A 19748-nucleotide genomic window follows, 5' to 3' on the forward strand; every position below is an offset into this window, starting at 1 on the left:
AAAAGCTTCAACTGAATGAAGGATCATTCAAAATAACCACTTGCAGAACCAACATATAGGCCATCTTAGTGGTCTTACTGGTCTTCTTGTGCTACGCGGGGTGTCCCAAGGAATTATGTTGCTGTATTCTCTTGAAATTCCAACCTATTGACTGTTGTTGTTTATTGAAATTTGGTAATTCACTGCACATTTTGGTTATACCAGTGGTTCAAGTGTATGTGGGACAGTGTGGAACTGAGTTCCATCACCTGTAATGGTGAGGTGGAACTAGCAGTATAGTGTGCAGGGGGGGGGGGGGGGTGGTGGTGAAAAAAACTCTACCACTGGCCCTGGCTCTGTCTAATGATTTTACAATAACAGTGTCATCTTCAGATGGTGTTTGTTCCCTGTGCTCTGCTATTTCCTATGAGAAGAAGGTTAAGGTTGTGAAAAGGGATCCATCCTTCTGGATCTATCCACAATTGTTCAGCTTCTTCAGCCAGACACTAGGCTCTTATTGCAAATGCATGTACTCCAGTTCACACATGCAAACTAGCACTGTTAAATCAGGATCAGCTGTGCAAAGTTTCACTTCTTCAAGTATCACAGTGATATGGATGGCATGAAGATCTTCAGATCAGTTGTCTCATCGGAGAAGCAAATGGATTCTAAAGTAGCACTGTCAAGTTGTGCCTGGCTGTACTTAATGTATAGAGTCCTAAGGGTAATGCGTGGTCTTTTTGAAGGTTGAAAGGCCACAGATTTGGTTTTTGAAGTGTATAAGGTTGCCTGCTATCACTGATCTACAACATAAAATACTGAGGCTAAACAGACTTTATAGAACCAGAATTTTCATCCTTGATAATGGTGTATAAAAAAGAAAACTCAAACAACCAATTCCTTCTGTATTTGTTATAAAATGATTCCATTAACCACTTTCCTACAAATGATATTAGCATTCACAAATATGTACCTACAGTTGTTTATTGATGCAGAACACAAATCATATAGCAATCCTCACATTCCCATTCCATTTAACACAATGCACATTACACATTACAGTGTTTAAAGCACTCAAATGCTTCAAAATATTGGTTTTCAGCAACACAACAATAACATTCAAAAATACATCTTGTGAGAAGTGGAAAATATTTATTTTTTTATGCTAACCAAGTTTATAGATGGAGGCAATTAGTAAATGGCACCATGTGTTTCCGGCTAATGGGAGCTTAAAATGTTCTCCTGTTTTAGCCTAAAAAAGCTTTTAAGCTAACAGTTGGGTCCACTCTAAGACCATGACAAGAGTGCAAGGATTTCAGCCACTTTATAGAAACACAGGTTGTTAGCAGATTATTATGCTTTGTAGTGCTTAATCTCTGCATGTGCAAATACACCAATATTAAAACCACTGGAATGTGTGAACAGCCCTAATACCCAAAACACCATGTGCTCTCTGACGCTGCAGCTTCGTACACCACAGTCAGAATCTAATGACATCAATTCTGCTTGTGGACTAAAAACCATCATTTGGTTAAAAAAAACTAAAACAAAACAAAAATCCTTCATTATTAAACACATTTTCATGTTGCCTTATGTGCAAGAATTGTTTCTTGACAATTTACGAACTTAAGAACTAGAGATAAGCACTGGAAACTTATCGTGTTTTGGTTTTGGATCTGGCTCTCCCTTTGTGAAATGGATCTGGATTAGTTTTAACAAAATCACCCTTTTGGGTTTTGGTTTTAGCTCTGTACTGTAAAAGAATATCATAAACATAGCAAAAATATCTGAATTGGATTTTCTTTGGTTCCTACAGTATTATTAACCTCAACATCATAAATTTTCCAGCTTATTATGAACAACTCACACCTCACAATATTGTTTTAAGGCCAAAAGGTTGCACTGAGTTAGCTGGATGACAATGCTAAGCGACACAAGTGGGCGGAACAAACACATGGCACATCTAGAAGTGGCACTATTGCAGTGACAGACAGGATGGCAGTTTTAAAAACTAGGCCCCAAAAAGCACATAATACAAAGAACAGAGGTGCAAGGTGGATTGCCGGTAGGGATGAGCGTGTTCGGATCAAGACAATTTTTTTAACCTCCTACAATTTTTTGTCCAATAAATTTGTGGCCCAGGTAATATACTGCACAATTTAAAATATTCCGGAGAACACTGGCCCTGGCAGATCTCTCACATCGCTGACACATCATCAGGGTGCCGGGTGATCAAGCTTTTTGCGAAACGCGCGTCCAGACAGACAGCCAGAGACGTGGTCACGCATGTACACGTGACCGCTGGAGCGGCATCCAAGTCGGAGCTTTAACTAACAGAGAAAGCGCTCCCACGCGTCTCTGCATCCAAAGAAAACCTAGGACTGGTAACGTAGACCTCTCCCTGTGCAAGCAGTCGCGCGCTGGCCGTGTCGGCTCTGCTTTAAACACAGGCACTTTGGTCCCCCTTCATTTTTATTTATTCAATTAGAGTTTAAAGCTGTGCATTCGTGTATACCCTTATAAAAGTATAAAATGACACTTGTCCTCAGATACAATTGTAGCTATTAGCGGTAATAGCCCGCTACAGTATCCATTTGGTAAAACTCATTCTCTTCATTGTGAATGCGCTATAGCAGAGGGTTCTTCCATATTGCTACACGCATTACCTACAGCTTTTTTTGCAGGAGACAGCATTGTTTAGTATTTCATTGTGTTAAAGGTGATACAGCTGTTATATGCCTGCTAGAATATGCTGAATTGTTATCTTTGATTATTGAGGATTTATGCATTACTAGCGCATGTGTGGTCCTGCATTATACGTTGAATTGTAGCTCTAACATTTGGTTTCTGTGGTTCTTGGTTTTGCGCTTAAACTGACATGACCTATACACATATACTTGATTAATTACACCTGCCACTTTTGGATAGGGAGAGTCTGTCCAGTGTTGGCTTAATAATTTATGTAGTGATTCCTATATCTTTCTGAGTGTATCAGGTGTGACACTGTCAATTCCTTTTTTGATACAGAAACCCCCCCCCTTTTTTCTGCTATTTGAGTGCATTTACTGTTAGAGAATTGTTACATTAAAATCAAAGAATATAGCTCCATAACAGAACAGGTCAATTATTGCATACGGCTGTGGCCGGATAGGCTGTGGGCCAAGTTTATCTGTGGGCCTAGATTGAAGTGGGCCGTTATTAAAGTGGGAAAACTGATTCATAACTACAGCGTTATACCAGATTCATCTGACTCATCATCTCTTGTCTCCAACAGGTAACACACTGAACATATCCTCTGTACTGCAGAGCATTACATCTATTGTGTGGGATTGATTTGTATATCTAGGTAACACACTGAACATATCCTCTGTACTGCAGAGCATTACATCTATTGTGTGGGATTGATTTGTATATCTAGGTAACACACTGAACATATCCTCTGTACTGCAGAGCATTACATCTATTGTGTGGGATTGATTTGTATATCTAGGTAACACACTGAACATATCCTCTGTACTGCAGAGCATTACATCTATTGTGTGGGATTGATTTGTATATCTAGGTAACACACTGAACATATCCTCTGTACTGCAGAGCATTACATCTATTGTGTGGGATTGATTTGTATATCTAGGTAACACACTGAACATATCCTCTGTACTGCAGAGCATTACATCTATTGTGTGGGATTGATTTGTATATCTAGGTAACACACTGAACATCTCCTCTGTACTGCAGAGCATTACATCTATTGTGTGGGATTGATTTGTATATCTAGGTAACACACTGAACATCTCCTCTGTACTGCAGAGCATTACATCTATTGTGTGGGATTGATTTGTATATCTAGGTAACACACTGAACATCTCCTCTGTACTGCAGAGCATTACATCTATTGTGTGGGATTGATTTGTATATCTAGGTAACACACTGAACATCTCCTCTGTACTGCAGAGCATTACATCTATTGTGTGGGATTGATTTGTATATCTAGGTAACACACTGAACATCTCCTCTGTACTGCAGAGCATTACATCTATTGTGTGGGATTGATTTGTATATCTAGGTAACACACTGAACATCTCCTCTGTACTGCAGAGCATTACATCTATTGTGTGGGATTGATTTGTATATCTAGGTAACACACTGAACATCTCCTCTGTGTACTTTACAACAGTACCTAGCCTGTGTGTAGGGGGGAATTTAATTTTATTCTAGATGATATATAGTATCCTGGAATGCTAGTTTGTTTTTCTAAGCCACTTTTATTGCTATGTGTTGTAGGGGGTGGGGACTGAGCGAGTGGATTCCAATTATTGGGAATTGGGAACTCATGCATTGTTAGAGTACTTAAGTAGTCATTGCATACGGCTGTGGCCGGATAGGCTGTGGGCCAAGTTTATCTGTGGGCCTAGATTGAAGTGGGCCGTTATTAAAGTGGGAAAACTGATTCATAACTACAGCGTTATACCAGCGTTAAACCGAAGTGAAACTGAAGGACAAAACAACAACGGAGAAAACCAAAGTCTCCTTTGAGTGTGTTAAATTCATTCACACAACATACTACTCCTGGCTGCTTAATCTGGCAATTCAACCATAACATCAGCATTTTACATCTGCAAACAACTTTTACTATCACTGTTAAAGCTTGTACTTGCACTGTCAGTTTTGAAAATGACCAGCTGTACCTCTAATGACCTCACCTCTCCTGCTCTTCCATTGATAGTAGGTGTCCTCTTTCTCTATATATCCTCTCTGGGTGAGCTTATGTGCTCACTCGACTTCCGCTATCACATCTATGCTGATAACACTGAAATCTACCTCTCCTCTCCTGATCTCTCTCCCTCTATCCTCACTTATATATCCAACTGTCTCTCTGCTGTCTACTCTTGGATGACTCAGCGCTTCTTTAGACTTAAAATATCAAAGACTAAGCTGTCATCTTCCCACCCTCCTGCATAAAACCTAACCATCTCTCATCCTAACCTACTGTTTATGCCCACTTCTTCCCCTTCTGTGTCACCCCTGTCTGTCTAACCCTCCCCTTTAGAATGTAAGCTCTCACGAGCAGGGCCCTCTCTCCTCATGTGCCTTTCTTAGAATATATAACTACTGCCACCCTGATGATTGCTTCAGTGTCCTGTCCCCTGATGCAACTATTCATATTAACCATGTACTTGTCCTAAACTGTCTTGTAATGTAATTTGTTATGTGTTTTTGATTATAACTATGCTCTGTAAAGCGCTGCGGAATCTGTGTGCGCTATATAAGAAACTGTTAATAAATAAATAAATAAATAAAGGGAATTTATACACATGCACAAGTGTAAATATTGTATATACTTTGTTTGAATATTTTGCATTCCTTTACTGACCTATGATTATAATCCTGATCTCATTCAATTGAGACAAAAAACTATAATGCCAATTGGTGAAGGCATTAAGGATTTATGAAGGTCAGCCCTATATAGCATTGGTGCATAGATATATTCCTAGTGTCTATATACACACGTAATTTAATTGCACCAATCCTAGCTACCAGCCCTAATTTAATTGTCTATAAATAAATCGCAAATAGAGGCAATATTGGTGTATGGGTAATTTTGCATAAAAAATAAAAAATAAAAAATATCCCTATGGGAAGAATTTGCATAATACAAATACACTACTAAAATAAAATATTCTATCAAAATTGTTGTGCAGCATATACTGTTTTATTGTACATTTACAATCAACTTTTTCACATTATAGATTTTCAGGCACATAAATAAAATAAATTTATCACAAAAAATGTATATAAAAAAATGATATAAAAAAATCTTTAAGAAAATAATAAAAAAATAAAAAAATGAAAATAGATTTCTCACTTGGCATAAAAAATTAAATAAAAAAACTTTTTTCGAGCAGCTTAGCAATCGTAGATTGGGGATTAAGAGTGCACCCCACCCGAGTTTCTTTTCTCCTTTTTGTTTATAACATCATCAGGGTTGCCTACCCTCCCAGAAAGTCCGGGAGGGTCCAAAAGCTCGGGTCTCCCTTCCGGCCCCCCGGAAAGGTGGGCAATCCTCCCGGATACCGGCAGGCCGTCCGGATCTCCTCCACGGCAGCGCTCATTTTTGGGAGGGGGCAGGGCTAAAGATGCAAATCGCGTCATTTAGCCTCGCCCCACAAATTGCAGGATTTTCAGTGCTGGGGGCAGGGCTTGATGATGTCTACATCAGCCCCCACCCCTAAAGTGCTTCTTCTCCATGAAAGAAGAGACTTTAAAAGTAGGCAACCCTGCACATTATTGTGTCCTAAGTGATCTTGCTGAACGATCTGAGTGATTTATTATGTTAATTTCTTATGTTCATACATTGCTGTATCTTTATTTTAGTTACATAAGATTAAATTTTTTAACATAAAGCACATCAACTGTTGCAATGGTTAATATACTCCTGATTTACACCCAACTCTACATCCAGCACTAACTCTGTTTGTTCCCACTGTCCTCTTACACCTGCCATCTGTCTGCCTCTTAACCCTTTGGGGCAGCTTTATTAAGCTCGGTGAAGTGTCTGGTTTTTATCACCGGCCAATCATCTCCTAACTGTGAAGTTACAGGCTTGGTTTGAAAAATGACAGGTAGGAGCTGATTGGCCAATGATAAAAACCAGACACTTTATCACTTCACCGAGCTTAATAAATCTACCCCTTTATCTCTTACCTCTCCTAGTGCCTTAACCTAAACCCTCCTGGTGGCACCTTAACTTAACAGTTGGCATTTCTGAGATTGTAGATATTTCACATGATGACAAATCATAAAGTCAACCTTGTCATCATGGTGCCTATTGACATGGTGAACCATATGGACATTCTAGTGTCAACATTATGAATATCGACATGATTGCAATGTGAGTGAATATAATTGAACATCATGATCATTAGCACCTGTTTGATATGATTGGACAATCTTAGACTTGACTATAATCCTTCAAAATCCCAGACTTTGTGCATGTGTAGTAATTACAAAAATGTATGCTATTTTGAAGGCAAAGGGTGGTCACACTAAATATTGATTTCTCTTCTGTTCAATTCACTTTGCACTGAAATTGAGAGATTTGGTAAGAAGTCTCCAGTTTTTTAAAGCGGCAATCATTAACACTGCAAAACCAGTTTGATTTTGTAGCGTAAATGATTGCCACTCTCATCCTATTAAATTTCACCCATAATCTTTTTTAAACAACATTTCTTATTTGAATTTATATAACAAATGTATGCGACACTGGCATTTTTAGCGGATATTTTGCACATTTCTCACAGAGATGTTGCCATTTTTAGCAAAGGGTTAATTCTGTCCTCTCTTATTCATTAGCATGTTCCCGTTTATCATTGGTCTCATGTATTCACTTCCTTCACCAGGCTTGTCTGTATTTGATCTACAACTTTTTTTTGATTTGACTGTCCATTGATGCAAAATTTTGTGAAAAATAAATGATTATGACAATGAATAAGAAAAGTGTTCTTTATAGAAGGGCATAGTGCATTGGAGGCAATGTTATTATGTAAGATGCTGGCAATGTGCCATTGGAACAATGTGGGACCATTTGCATCTGCATCATAATATGCCAACAAACTCATTCATTTTACTTTTTGATCTCATATTGTTGAATGATAAAATAAGTGATGACACTATGCCGTTATTATCCATGACATGCGCATCAGCACGCCATGACTGCACATCACACATAACTGAATAAAAACTTAACGGGTAAATTAATTAAAGCTTCTAAATATGAAAAGAAGTGATGTTGCCCATAGCAACCAATCAGATTCTGTCTATCATTTCTCTTTCGTCCCCTAGAAAATGATAGACAGAATCTGATTGGTTGCTATGGGCAACATCACCTAATTTTAGAAGCTTTAGTAAATATAATGTGTAGTGTAGAGGTTTCCAAACTGTGCGCCTAGGCTCCCTGGGGTGCCTTGGAGCACTTGCAGGGGTGCCTCGGTTTGGTGGACCAGAATCGATTCAAATTATTTATAGACAAAATCAGTGCTTGTGGTTTCCAGTTTTAAAATCTATGGCTAAACAGAAGTGAATCTACATAACTGGACCTAAGGATGACATATAAGCACAACATATTTAATTTAATATTGTATTCTGAAATTCTCAGTAGCAAACTTTGCACGTAGGGGTACTGTGACAAATATTCTGATAATCTAGGGTGCCGTGATGCAAAAAAGTTTGGGAAGCACTGGTCTAGTGCATTCACAATTGACAGTTTGGCATTAATCTATTTTATTGCTAAATGTAAAGATATTCTCTTTTAATTTTCAAATTATTTATACCCCTTTCATATAAAAAATGAAATTCCTAGGTGAAGCAGTTCCACCCGGGAATTTCCTTAAAAGCACATGTCCTTTTTCTGTGTAAAAGGTTTGATCCGGATGTTAAACCAGGGTCTGAAAAAGACCAGGGTCAGAGACCCAGGGGGAGATTCTCTAAAGCAGAAATGCGGTAAAAACCCAGTTATCTGGGTTTTTACTGCATTTCTGTATGCTGTATGGCCCCTCTGCAAAAGCTGGCGATTCCCTGCAGAAGCCTATGGGCTTCTTACTGCAGCGCTGTTTGAGGGATCCGTCACGGATCCCTCCCAGCATGCCCTGCGGCCGGCGCCGTCACTCTGCGCATGCGCAGATGGACTCCCGGGTCACAGACCCGGAAGTCCAGTGCCGGCAACGCATCGCAAGGGACAGCTGTTATCGCAAGAGCTGTCCCTTGCGTTAATAACAGCATATGTTAGAACATATGCCGTTATTAATAATGCGATGCCCGGCGATAATGGGCAGCGGATGTTACAACATTCCGCCCCCAGAGTTTAAGATCCAGATCGACCGTTTCACACAGGTGAAAAACCAGTGTAATAGAGGATATCTCCAGGTCTAAATTGCAGAGCCGAAGAACCCGGTGCTTGAAAAGTTGGGTAATTGCCGGGTTATTCGGCCGCCACTGCCTGAAATCGGTACTAGTGTGTAATGGGGCCTACACACAGGGCGATTCAGGGAATTTACTAAGCGATTTAACTAGATTGCTTGCCCGGCACTGTGTGCTGAGGGATCTTGCTGAGTGTTCTGAGCAATCTTTTTTGCTCAGGATCAGTCAGCAACATCTCCCATGTGTAGGTCTCTTTAGAGCCAAGTACGATGACCTTGTTCAAATAAGTTCTAATGGTTCTATCATTATTATTACGTGTAGTTCATGTGTAGCGAATGTTATCATAATTTGTGATTACTGTTATTTATGTTAAATTGGTCCTGTACAAAGACAATCTTCCCATTCCTGAGCCTTTTCTGGATGGTCAGCAACTGTAACTCCAATTACTGACTATTATTACTGTGTTTTGTTTTGTGTGAAACTGACACCATCCCAGAGAGAACATACAAATATCAAGGTCGTGATACACCTGTTCCATTACAAAGCCTATCTACTGACGGGCGAGAATTCTGGCCATTCTAGACATAACAACCATGGGGCCACATATTTAGCACCTGATTATGTACGCATCGATTATTTTTAACACATTGTACATATACTGTACAGGGAAAAGTTCATATGTTAAACTATTCAGCGTTGGAATGTTTATGTAAGGCAATAGCATTCTGCTTTGCTGAGAACATGTGCCTTGGATTGAAGTCATAAAAATGGGTCCGGTTCTCAAAATCAACAATGTAAAATAATCTATATAATAAGTTGAAGAATCTGTGTGCGTGTGTGTGTGTGTGTGTGCGTGTCCGTCGCATTGCGGACACACCGTGGCACTCAGAGACACCAAATTCAGCAACAAGATACCTCTGGACCCGGTGGTGTGCACCTCGAAGCCGTTTTTGGGAAATTTCACTTAGAAATTTAAAAAACACCAAGTTTTAATTTTCCTTCATTGATGTTCTGTCGAAAAGATCGATGATCTGGGAAACCGTTTGCAAAGGAACAACTCCACACCTGATTTCATTGCTGTCATTGAGTATGAATGACACATTCTAACATTATTGTGAAGGCTTTAAACAATTAGGAAATAATTGAGGATATACATAGACCACACAACACACACACATACACATTGTACACGCACACACACACACACAGTACACCACATACACGCACACAGCACACAACACACATTTAAACGTAGAGCACCTCACACACTTACACATTGGACAGATACACACACACACACACAACACACCACATGCAGTACAATACAAATCCATACACACTACAACACACACCCAAAAACAGACCAACAAACACACAGAACACACACACTTAAACATTGCCAGGATACGCAAAGCACACTACACACACATATAGACGTAGCGCACATCACAAACTTACACCTTCGGCAGATACACACAACACAACACTCACAGTACAACACACACCCACATTCACTACAACACACACCCAAAAACAGTACAATACACAAAACACACACTTAAACATTGCACAGATACACACAGCACACTACGCACACACAGATTTATACATAGCACACCTTACGCACTTACACATAGGGCAGATACACACAACACACACACATAACATACCTCTAACAGCACAACACACACCCACATTCACCACACACACCCAAAAAACAGTACGACACACACAAAACACACACTTAAACATTGCACAGATACACAAAGACACAACACACACATACTGTATATACGTAGCACACCTCACACACTTATGCATTGGACAGATACATGCAATACAACACACACAACCACATACACTACAACACACACACACAAACAGTACAACACACACAAACACACAGAACACATAAAAAATAATTTGCCGTTTATTTAACAGTCTGTACCGGCAAATAAAAACTGTACCTAATGTACCGTTTCTACTTTGTTCCTCATATCCGTCTCTCCAGTCCTCCAGCCTGTCACTGCGCTCCCCGGCCAGTTGCACTGAGAAATCTTTGTCCTGGCCAATGCACCCATTGATCAATACAAAGTGGGTACACTGCACTCACCCTGTTAGTCAGTTGGATATCAGGCACTGCTCTGCCTTAAGGGTTTCCCAGACTCTTTTGGTTCATAGATAATGTTTGGTCGATGGGCATGAGCGCTGCATGTATTTGTTTGAATGTTATGAGTGTAAGAAGTTGAAGAATAAGACTAAGATGAAGATTTGTCACGTTATAGTGTACAATTTACTCAATAAATTGTGAAAAAAATATGTGTACATAGAAGTACAGTACAATCAAGAAATGAAAGTAGGATTAAAAAATAAATTCTGATTCAAACTGATAATTGTTTGGATGGCGGTGGGTTGCGAAACATCTATAGGTGGAGGGGGTATGGATATTGTGGGCATAATTGGTGTTTGGTACACCTACAGGGGGTCCCCAGTTGATGAGAAATTCTCACTACAGTGTCACCGTAGGGGATTTCCAATTGGGGTTCAGGTGGTCTTTTAGGGACCCCTTTACAATCCCGTTGGTCTCTTCTCCTGGAGCCTACGGTCTGCCTCAGTGATTGACTATCATTAAGGGAGACTGTAAGCTCAAGGAGAAGAGACCTACAGGATTGTAAAGGGTCCCTAAAAGACCACCTGGACCCCAATTGGGAATCCCCCTATGGTGACACTGTGACCGTGACACTGTAGTGAAAATCCCATCAATTGAGGGCCCCCTGTAGGTGTAACAAACACCAATTATGCCCACAATATCCATACCCTCACCTATAGATTTGTTTCACAACCCAACCCATCCAAACAATTATCAGTTTGAATCAGAACTTATTTTTTAATCCTACTTTCATTTCTTGATTGTACTTCTATGTACACTTACATTTTTTTCACGATTTATTGAGTAAATTGTACACTTTGTAACATGGCAATTATTTTTCTCAGTCTTATTCTTCAACTTCTTAAACTCCAAACCTTAAAAAATGCATCCATTGATGATTGTGATGGCTGAATCAGTGGATTGGCCCGGCGGGTGTAAGGAAGAATTTGGCCCATTGCACCCATTCCCAGTGGTGCATTACAGTGGTGTGGATAGTGTGCGTCGCGTCATGACATCATGTGGCCAGGCCCGCGGACCTGCTCCCACACTCAGGGGCTGCCCCACTGTTTGGTAGAGATGCTCGGTGCATGTGCTTTACAGATCCCCAGACCTTTAGAGACTGCTGCAGGCAGGTTCGGTGAGGGGAGTGGCAGTGGCTGGGAGCAGTGAATTTTTAATTAATTATGGTGCGGTAAGTAACACCCACACCGGACCCCACGCACTCAGCGCCTGTAATTACACACCCTAGAAACTGTACCATTGAAAGTATAGAAATTGAGGTGTGGACATGTCCCTTTCTGATTTTGTACCGATTTCGGTACTTATGTAATATCTGGACTTCCGTTTTTCTTATGAGACCGCGTCCGCTCGCTGCGCTCACCACGCTTCGGGCACGGTGGCTCACTGCGCTCGCCACACTATATAAAATCAACTCCATGCGTAGTTGGATAGTAGGGGTATGAAAAAATGGGGTGCATTTAACATGGGAGTCCAGATAATACATAAGTACCCCGATTTCTGACCCTCAGATGTTGGAGGATATGTCATACAGTAGGTGTTAAATCTCAGGAGTGGGTGTGGAATTCATCAACACATACAAGTTTTCAACTCAGGAGCGTTGTGTTTCAAACAACAACACCACACCTGATTTCATTGCCATCATTGAGTATCAATGCAAACACATTCTAACATTATGGTGGAATCTATAACAAATTACAATCTTAGGTCTTTGTCACAGCATACTGTAAGATGACATTTTTCAGCAATTTTGGAAATAAAGAAACCCCAAGGTTTTCCCGGGCAACGCCGGGCAGGTCAGCTAGTCTATATAATAAGTTGAAGAGTCTGTGTGCGTGTGTGCGTGTGTGTGTGCGTGTCCGTTGCATTGCGGGTACACCGTGGCACTCAGAGCTGCCAAATTTGGCAACAAGGTACCTCTGGACCTGGTGGTGTGCACCTCGAAGCCGTTTTTGGGAACTTTCACTTAGAAATTTAAAAAAACACCAAGTTTAAATTTCCCTTCATTGATGATCTGGGGAAAAAGATTGACGATCGGGGAAACCGTAGTCGAAGGAACAACTCCACACCTGATATCATTGCTGTCATTGAGTATGAATGACACATTCTAACATTATGGTGAAGGGTTTAAACAATTATTAGGAATAACTGAGGATATACATAGACCACACACACATGTACATATTGTACACGCACACACACACAGTACACCACATATGCACACAACACACATATATATAGGTAGCGCACCTCACACACTTACACATTGGACAGATACACACAACAAAACACACACATAACACACCACAATCAGTACAACACAAACCCATATACACTACAACACCCACCCAAAAACAGTACAACAAACACACAGAACACACACTTAAACATTGTGCAGATACAGAAACACACAGAACACACACACTTAAGCATTGTCAGGATACGCACAGCACACTACACGCACATATATATGTAGCGCACCTCACATTCAGCAGATACACATAACACAACACACACACATAACACACCACTCATGGTACAACACACACCCACATTCACTACAACACGCACCCAAAAACAGTACAATACAAAGAACACACACAAGCATTGCACAGATACAAAAAGCACACTACACACACACACACACACACATTTATACGTAACACACCTTACGCACTTACACATTGGGCAGATACACACAACACACACATAACATACCTCTAACAGCACAACACACACCCACATTTACCACACTCACACACCCAAAAAACAGTACAACACACAAAACACATACTTAAACACTGCACAGATACACAAATGCACAACACACACATACACATACTGTATATACATAGCACACCTCACACACTTACGCATTGGACAGATACATACAACACAACACACAACCACATACACTACAACACACACACAAAAACAGTAACACACACAAACACATAAAAAATGTATTTGCCATTTATTTAACAGTCTGTACCGGCTAATAAAAACTGTACCTAATGTACCAGCTTTTCTTTTTTCCCCATATCCATCTCTGCGCACCCCGGCCAGTTGCACAGAGAAATCTTTGTCCTGGCCAATGCACCCGTTGATCAATACAAAGTGGGTACACTGCACTCACCCTGTTAGTCAGTTGGATGTTAGGCACTGCTCTGCCTTAAGGGTTTCCCAGACTCTTTTGGTTCATAGATAATGTTTGAATGATGTGCATGAGCGCTGCATGTATTTGTTTGAAATTATGCCCACAATATCCATACCCCCCACCTATAGATTTGTTTTAAAACCCACCCCCATCCAAACAATTATCAGTTTGAATCAGAACTTATTTTATAATCCTACTGTCATTTTTTAATTGTACTTCTATGTACACGTATATATTTTTTCACAATTTATTGAGTAAATTGTACACTTTAACATGGCAAATCTTTATCTCAGTCTTATTCTTCAACTTATTACACTCCAAACCTTATTAATGCACCCATTTATGATTGCGATGGCTGGATCGGTGTATTGGCCCGTGGGTGTAGGGTAGAATTTGGCCCATTGCACCCGTTCCCAGTGGTGCATTGCAGTGGTGAGGTTAGCGTGCATCGCGTCATGATGTCATGTGGCCAGGCCCGCGGACCTGCTCCCACACTCAGTGGCTGCCCCACTGTTTGGTAGAGATGCCCGGTGCATGTGCTTTACAGATCTCCAGACCTCAGAGACTGTTGCAGGCAGGATCGGTGAGGGGAGCGGCACTGGCAGGGAGCGTTGAATTTTTAATTAATTATGGCGGGGTAAGTAACGCCCACGTTCTCCACGCACTCAGCGCCTGTAATTACACACCCTAGAAACTGTACCATTGAAAGTATAGAAATGGAGGTGTGGCCACGTCCCTTTCTGATTTTGTACCAATTTCTGACCCTCAGATGTTGGAAGGTATGTCATAGGTGTTAAATCTCAGGAGTGGATGTGGAATTCATCAACACATACAAGTTATCAACTCAGGAGAGTTGTGTTTCAAACAACAACACCACACCTGATTTCATTGCCGTCATTAAGTATCAATGCAAACACATTCTAACATTATAGTGGAATCTATAACAAATTACAATCTTAGGTCTTTGGCACAGCATACTGTAAGATGACATTTTTCAGCAATTTTGGAAATAAAAAAACCCCAAGGTTTTCCCGGGCAACGCCGGGCGGGTCAGCTAGTAAGTAATAAATTATTCCCAAGAACAGTTCATGACAGTAAGAGACAAGGGTTTAAAGTCAAGGTCATCTTGTTGATGTGCTTCCGCAGTTTAATCATAATGGGCCTGATTCAGGTGTCAATGTAGTGCAGTGCACAGGGCCGGCAACAGAAATATTGGGTCCCAATACACTAATATTTTAGGGCCCCCAACCCCAGTGCCAAAAGCAGCGTATTTTTGTATAATGAATAACTGCCTGTTCAGGAATGGGACTGTCACTATTACCAACGCACCTACCTGGTACCGCCAGCACTGCTTTACAGGCTCCAGTGCATGCTACCGGTGTTTCTGCTGCAGTCCTGCTCCTCCTTGGTGGATAGACTGTCACCACTGCAGGGACAGTACAGTGAAGGGCAGATGGGAGAGCACAGCTTTGTGCGAATTGGTGCGTCACATGATGTCACTAAACTCAGTAGTATGGGTAGCCGGACAGGTGACCAGGCCCAGGAGGGTTACTGGAGGGGCATCTGAGTAAGTTCCTTTCCACAAATACAGATGGGCAGGCAGGTTGCTGCCTGGACAGCGCCTTTATAAATGACTGCTAGGTGCTGCATTATCGCAGCTATGCTTATAGCCTTTAAACCTCAAGAACTTGGGGCCCTTCACAAGCTTTGGGCCCTGTATGGGTGTCCCCTTTGACTTCCTATGTAACCAGTCCTGGCAACACACTCTGCAAAGTACTGATGTTGACTTTGCGCATACGCTAGATACAGGCCTGTGACGTCAGTCGCGCGGCACTACTGTATTTGAATTTCAGTGACTGTTAGTCTGATGCTGTCTGCAATCAGGGGGAGGCTGCAATGGCCTCCATTTTGCAAACAAAGGCTAAGGATGGAGATCTTGCACCAGCAACTTGGTGCACTGCACAGTGCATAGCTACTGGCTAATATATTTCCAATGAGTTACCGGTACGACTTCAACGGCAGCGCGTGCATACATTACGCCATGCATGCCATAACAGCAGAGTATAGATGCAGCCTGATACATCTGCACTTATTGTTGCTGAGGTGTGACAAATCTCTATGAGTAATGCAGCCAGCTTATGTTGTTGCAGATTATACTATAATGGGTTCCATCTTACAGCTTGGATCAGTAATGCAGTAAGATGGGTGAAAAGATTAACATATTAGCGCTAAAGCAACTGCACACACAACTGATTCAGGCCCAATGTTATAATAAAAAGTTCAGTTTCAAATCTAATAAGTGTATCATCAATGTGAATATGTACAAGTCAAAGACAAAACTTGAGCTTTTTTTTAAAGAAGGGCTGATAAAATCTCTTAAACATAACATGGCAGAAGGGAAGTTGGGAAGATGTGGGTTGGAGGAGGAGGAAGATCGGGATTGGGAGAGATGCTCAAGTGGGCACCAGGTTCTGGGGGGTGCTCAGGGGGGAACAGGGTTGGGGGTTGATCAGGAGGGCACTGGGTTGGGGAATGCTCAGGTGGGTATAGAGTAAAGGGTAACACTCAGGGAGCACAGGCTAAGGGGGGATGCTCAAATAGCATAGCATGGGGGAGGGTAGCTCAGTGGGACACATATAAGGGTAAATACGCGAGGTGTGGGAGACTAAACTCCCTAATCCCCTAATACTCCAATGGCAGGACAGCCTTTAGGTCTGGCAGTATATGGGAGCCCCCACCAGGTTCATTTGTGTTGTCAGTAAAATACTGTGGCCACCCCCAGAATCTCCTATCAACCTGCTCCTGCCTGCTGCATGTGCACAGTGTCTATTCCTGGAGCCAGAGACGCTGGACGCATGGCCAGCAGCTTACAGAGCTACTGGCCATGCCCCCACTAGACCCTACCACATGTACAGACACACACACAAGCACATAGGTTCATTTTTTTTTGTTGGAAGCCAATTAATTTACCGCTATATTTGTGTATTGTGGGAGGAAACTGGAGTACCCGAAGGAAACCCACGCAAACACAGGGAGGATACGGGGAGATTGGCTGCAACCTGATTGTTTAACAGTAACATAATTTATCTGGAAACAAGCAAATCTTAAAACAGCATAATTCTCCATCCATTACTAAAATATAACAGGGAGATGTTTTCCGCTTTGTGTTTGGCATCAGAACCTGTGTAGTACTGACTGGAGTGCTTCAGATGTCATATGTTTATTAAGAAAACCAAATAGTAGGAACGGTTTCAACTCTGCGAGAAGCTAATGAGCAGAACAATCTATGTTTATTTACCAATTAACACTGGAAAGCCTCGAGAAAAGTCATACTATCAGCAACTTATACGTGTTTAGGTCAATATTAGTCATACATTTCTACAGAATGACAACCTATCCTCAACAAAATAACGGTTGAGACTAGTTCCCCTTCACCGTAAGGACCTGGGGAGGAGATGGGGCAGGGAGAGGAGGAGCAAGTTCAGAAGAAGGGACCCAAATGGACCCTCGCATAGCTCGCTTCGCTCGCAATGCTTCGGGCACGGTGGCTCGCTTCGCTCGCCACAGCTTTAATAACCTCCTCCACGCCCTAGTGGATGGTAGGGCATGAAATACCGCCTGTCGGCACATGTCGGCTCAAAAAAAAGTTGTCTTGTTCTGACCTTGCTCCTCCTCTCCCGCCCCCTCTCCCGCCCCCTCTCCCGCCCCCTCTCCTCCCCAGGTCCTTACGGCGAAGGGGAACTAGCTGCTACCACAAAATAACACCCACGGAAACTGTACTTGGTTCACATTTCACATTTGTTGGACTGTTTCCAAATTCAAGAAAGCTGCTGTGAAGCTAAAACAGTACGAGAGTAAGCAAACATATTCTAATAATGCTTTGGCTGCTTAAACTTTAATTGCATGCTATAGATAATGCCATTAGGAAGTGATATCACTGTTAATTCCATATATATGTATATTCATATTTACACTGCTAAAAGCTAACCTTATTGAGATATATTTATCAACAGCTTAGGAACCAAGTACTTAACAGCTTATGACAGCACTAGACGGATCAGTTCAGGTTACACATGCTTTTCACCCTTATTAAATGTATACACTTAGCAAGTGCAAAATGCAGGGCCGGTGCAAGGCACCGGAGCGCCCCAGGCGAGTCGGGCTGGGGGCGCCCCGGTGCCGGGGGGGGGGGGGGGGGGGGGGGGGGGGTACGGTACCTGGCGTTCGGCGCTGTCTAAATCTGGCGGCGGAGGCAGCGGGGGTCCCTGCAGTCTATTAAAAATCATGAGCGCTATCCGCCGGGCTATGCGGAAGCGCTTCTAGTGTGAAAACACTGGCAGCACGCTGATTGGCTGCCAGAGTTTTCACACTAGAAGCGCTTCCGCATAGCCCGGCGGATAGCGCTCGTGATTTTTAATAGACTGCAGGGACCCCCGCTGCCTCCGCCGCCAGCTTTAAATAGACAGCGCCGTAGCTAGGTCAGGTACCCGGGCGGCATTTTCCGCCCTCCAGTGGCCGGCGCCCTAGGCAAATGCCTAGGTTTGCCTAGTGGTGGCGCCGGCCCTGGCAAAATGTAATTGGCAGAAACTGCATACTATTTATATAACATGGGTACTGTCATATAAAGCCATCAAGCATTGCATGATGGGAAAGAAATAGGAGTATGATTTGCATCCAAATTAATCACAGCATTCCCGCAGTATTGCCCACCCAATTTAGACCAACTTAATTCCAAATAATGCAAGTCTAGGAATCCAATGACCAACACCAATGGACTAAAACAAACAAATATTATTTGTATTGTAATATTTCTTGATCGAGGATGATGGTGAATTATATGTTTTTTGTCCATAAAAGCCATTTTTGAAAGTGCAAATCATCGATGCAGTTTTCTTCCAGATAAGCCATCATGATGAAAAAAGAAATGAGAGCTCCAGGCTTCATTATGGGAGAGGCCATTTTTGGGGAGATATTCTGGATAGAAAGCTAAAGTACATATGGCAGTTGACAGTGCACCATCAAATCAGACAATTGCAACATTGGAGAACCATATACACTAAAAACAGAACATTTTTAAAAAATGTACATTTCTATATGTTTAATCAAGTGAGACTTAGAAGACCTCCTCTGTACATGTCCTTTATTAGACTTTCACTTCTACTAATTTCTCTGACTAATAGATGATCTATTGTCTGCATATAATTTTGTACAGTTTTTGGAATGATATGTTTTTAAAGTTGTTTAACAAGGCTGTGCTGTTCCCTCCTCCTCTATGCTGTGACCCAGTGTGTTGAGTGTTACTTTGGTGTGTGAAGAATACAATGAAGTCCTGAATTTGGATAAAGCCAAATTGCACATCATAGCAAAAAGCTATAATAAAATTGATAAAGTTGATAAAGTTGAGAGATTCCTTGAATGAAGCCACATGAAAATGATAAACAATCCGGTAACCATCCAAATCCTGATGAAATAGATAGAGCCAAGGAAATCATAGACCAAGCTGTGAAATAGCATTTGTATTCCATAATT

At 41.6% G+C, this 19748-nt stretch overlaps 1 long non-coding RNA gene across 1 annotated transcript in view; it reads right to left on the reverse strand.

The window, feature by feature from the left end:
• The window catches only part of LOC146058777 (uncharacterized), a 37299-nt gene extending 18760 nt beyond the window's left edge, over positions 1–18539 (reverse strand). Inside the window, exon 1 of the long non-coding RNA XR_014469950.1 lies at positions 18437–18539. This is a non-coding gene — a long non-coding RNA (uncharacterized LOC146058777). The remainder of the gene's footprint in view (positions 1–18436) is intronic.
• Between the last annotated feature and the right edge of the window lie 1209 nt (positions 18540–19748).

Source organism: Crinia signifera, chromosome 2 (assembly GCF_055691185.1).
Source record: "Crinia signifera chromosome 2, ASM5569118v1, whole genome shotgun sequence".
NCBI classification, from domain to species: Eukaryota; Metazoa; Chordata; class Amphibia; order Anura; family Myobatrachidae; genus Crinia; species Crinia signifera.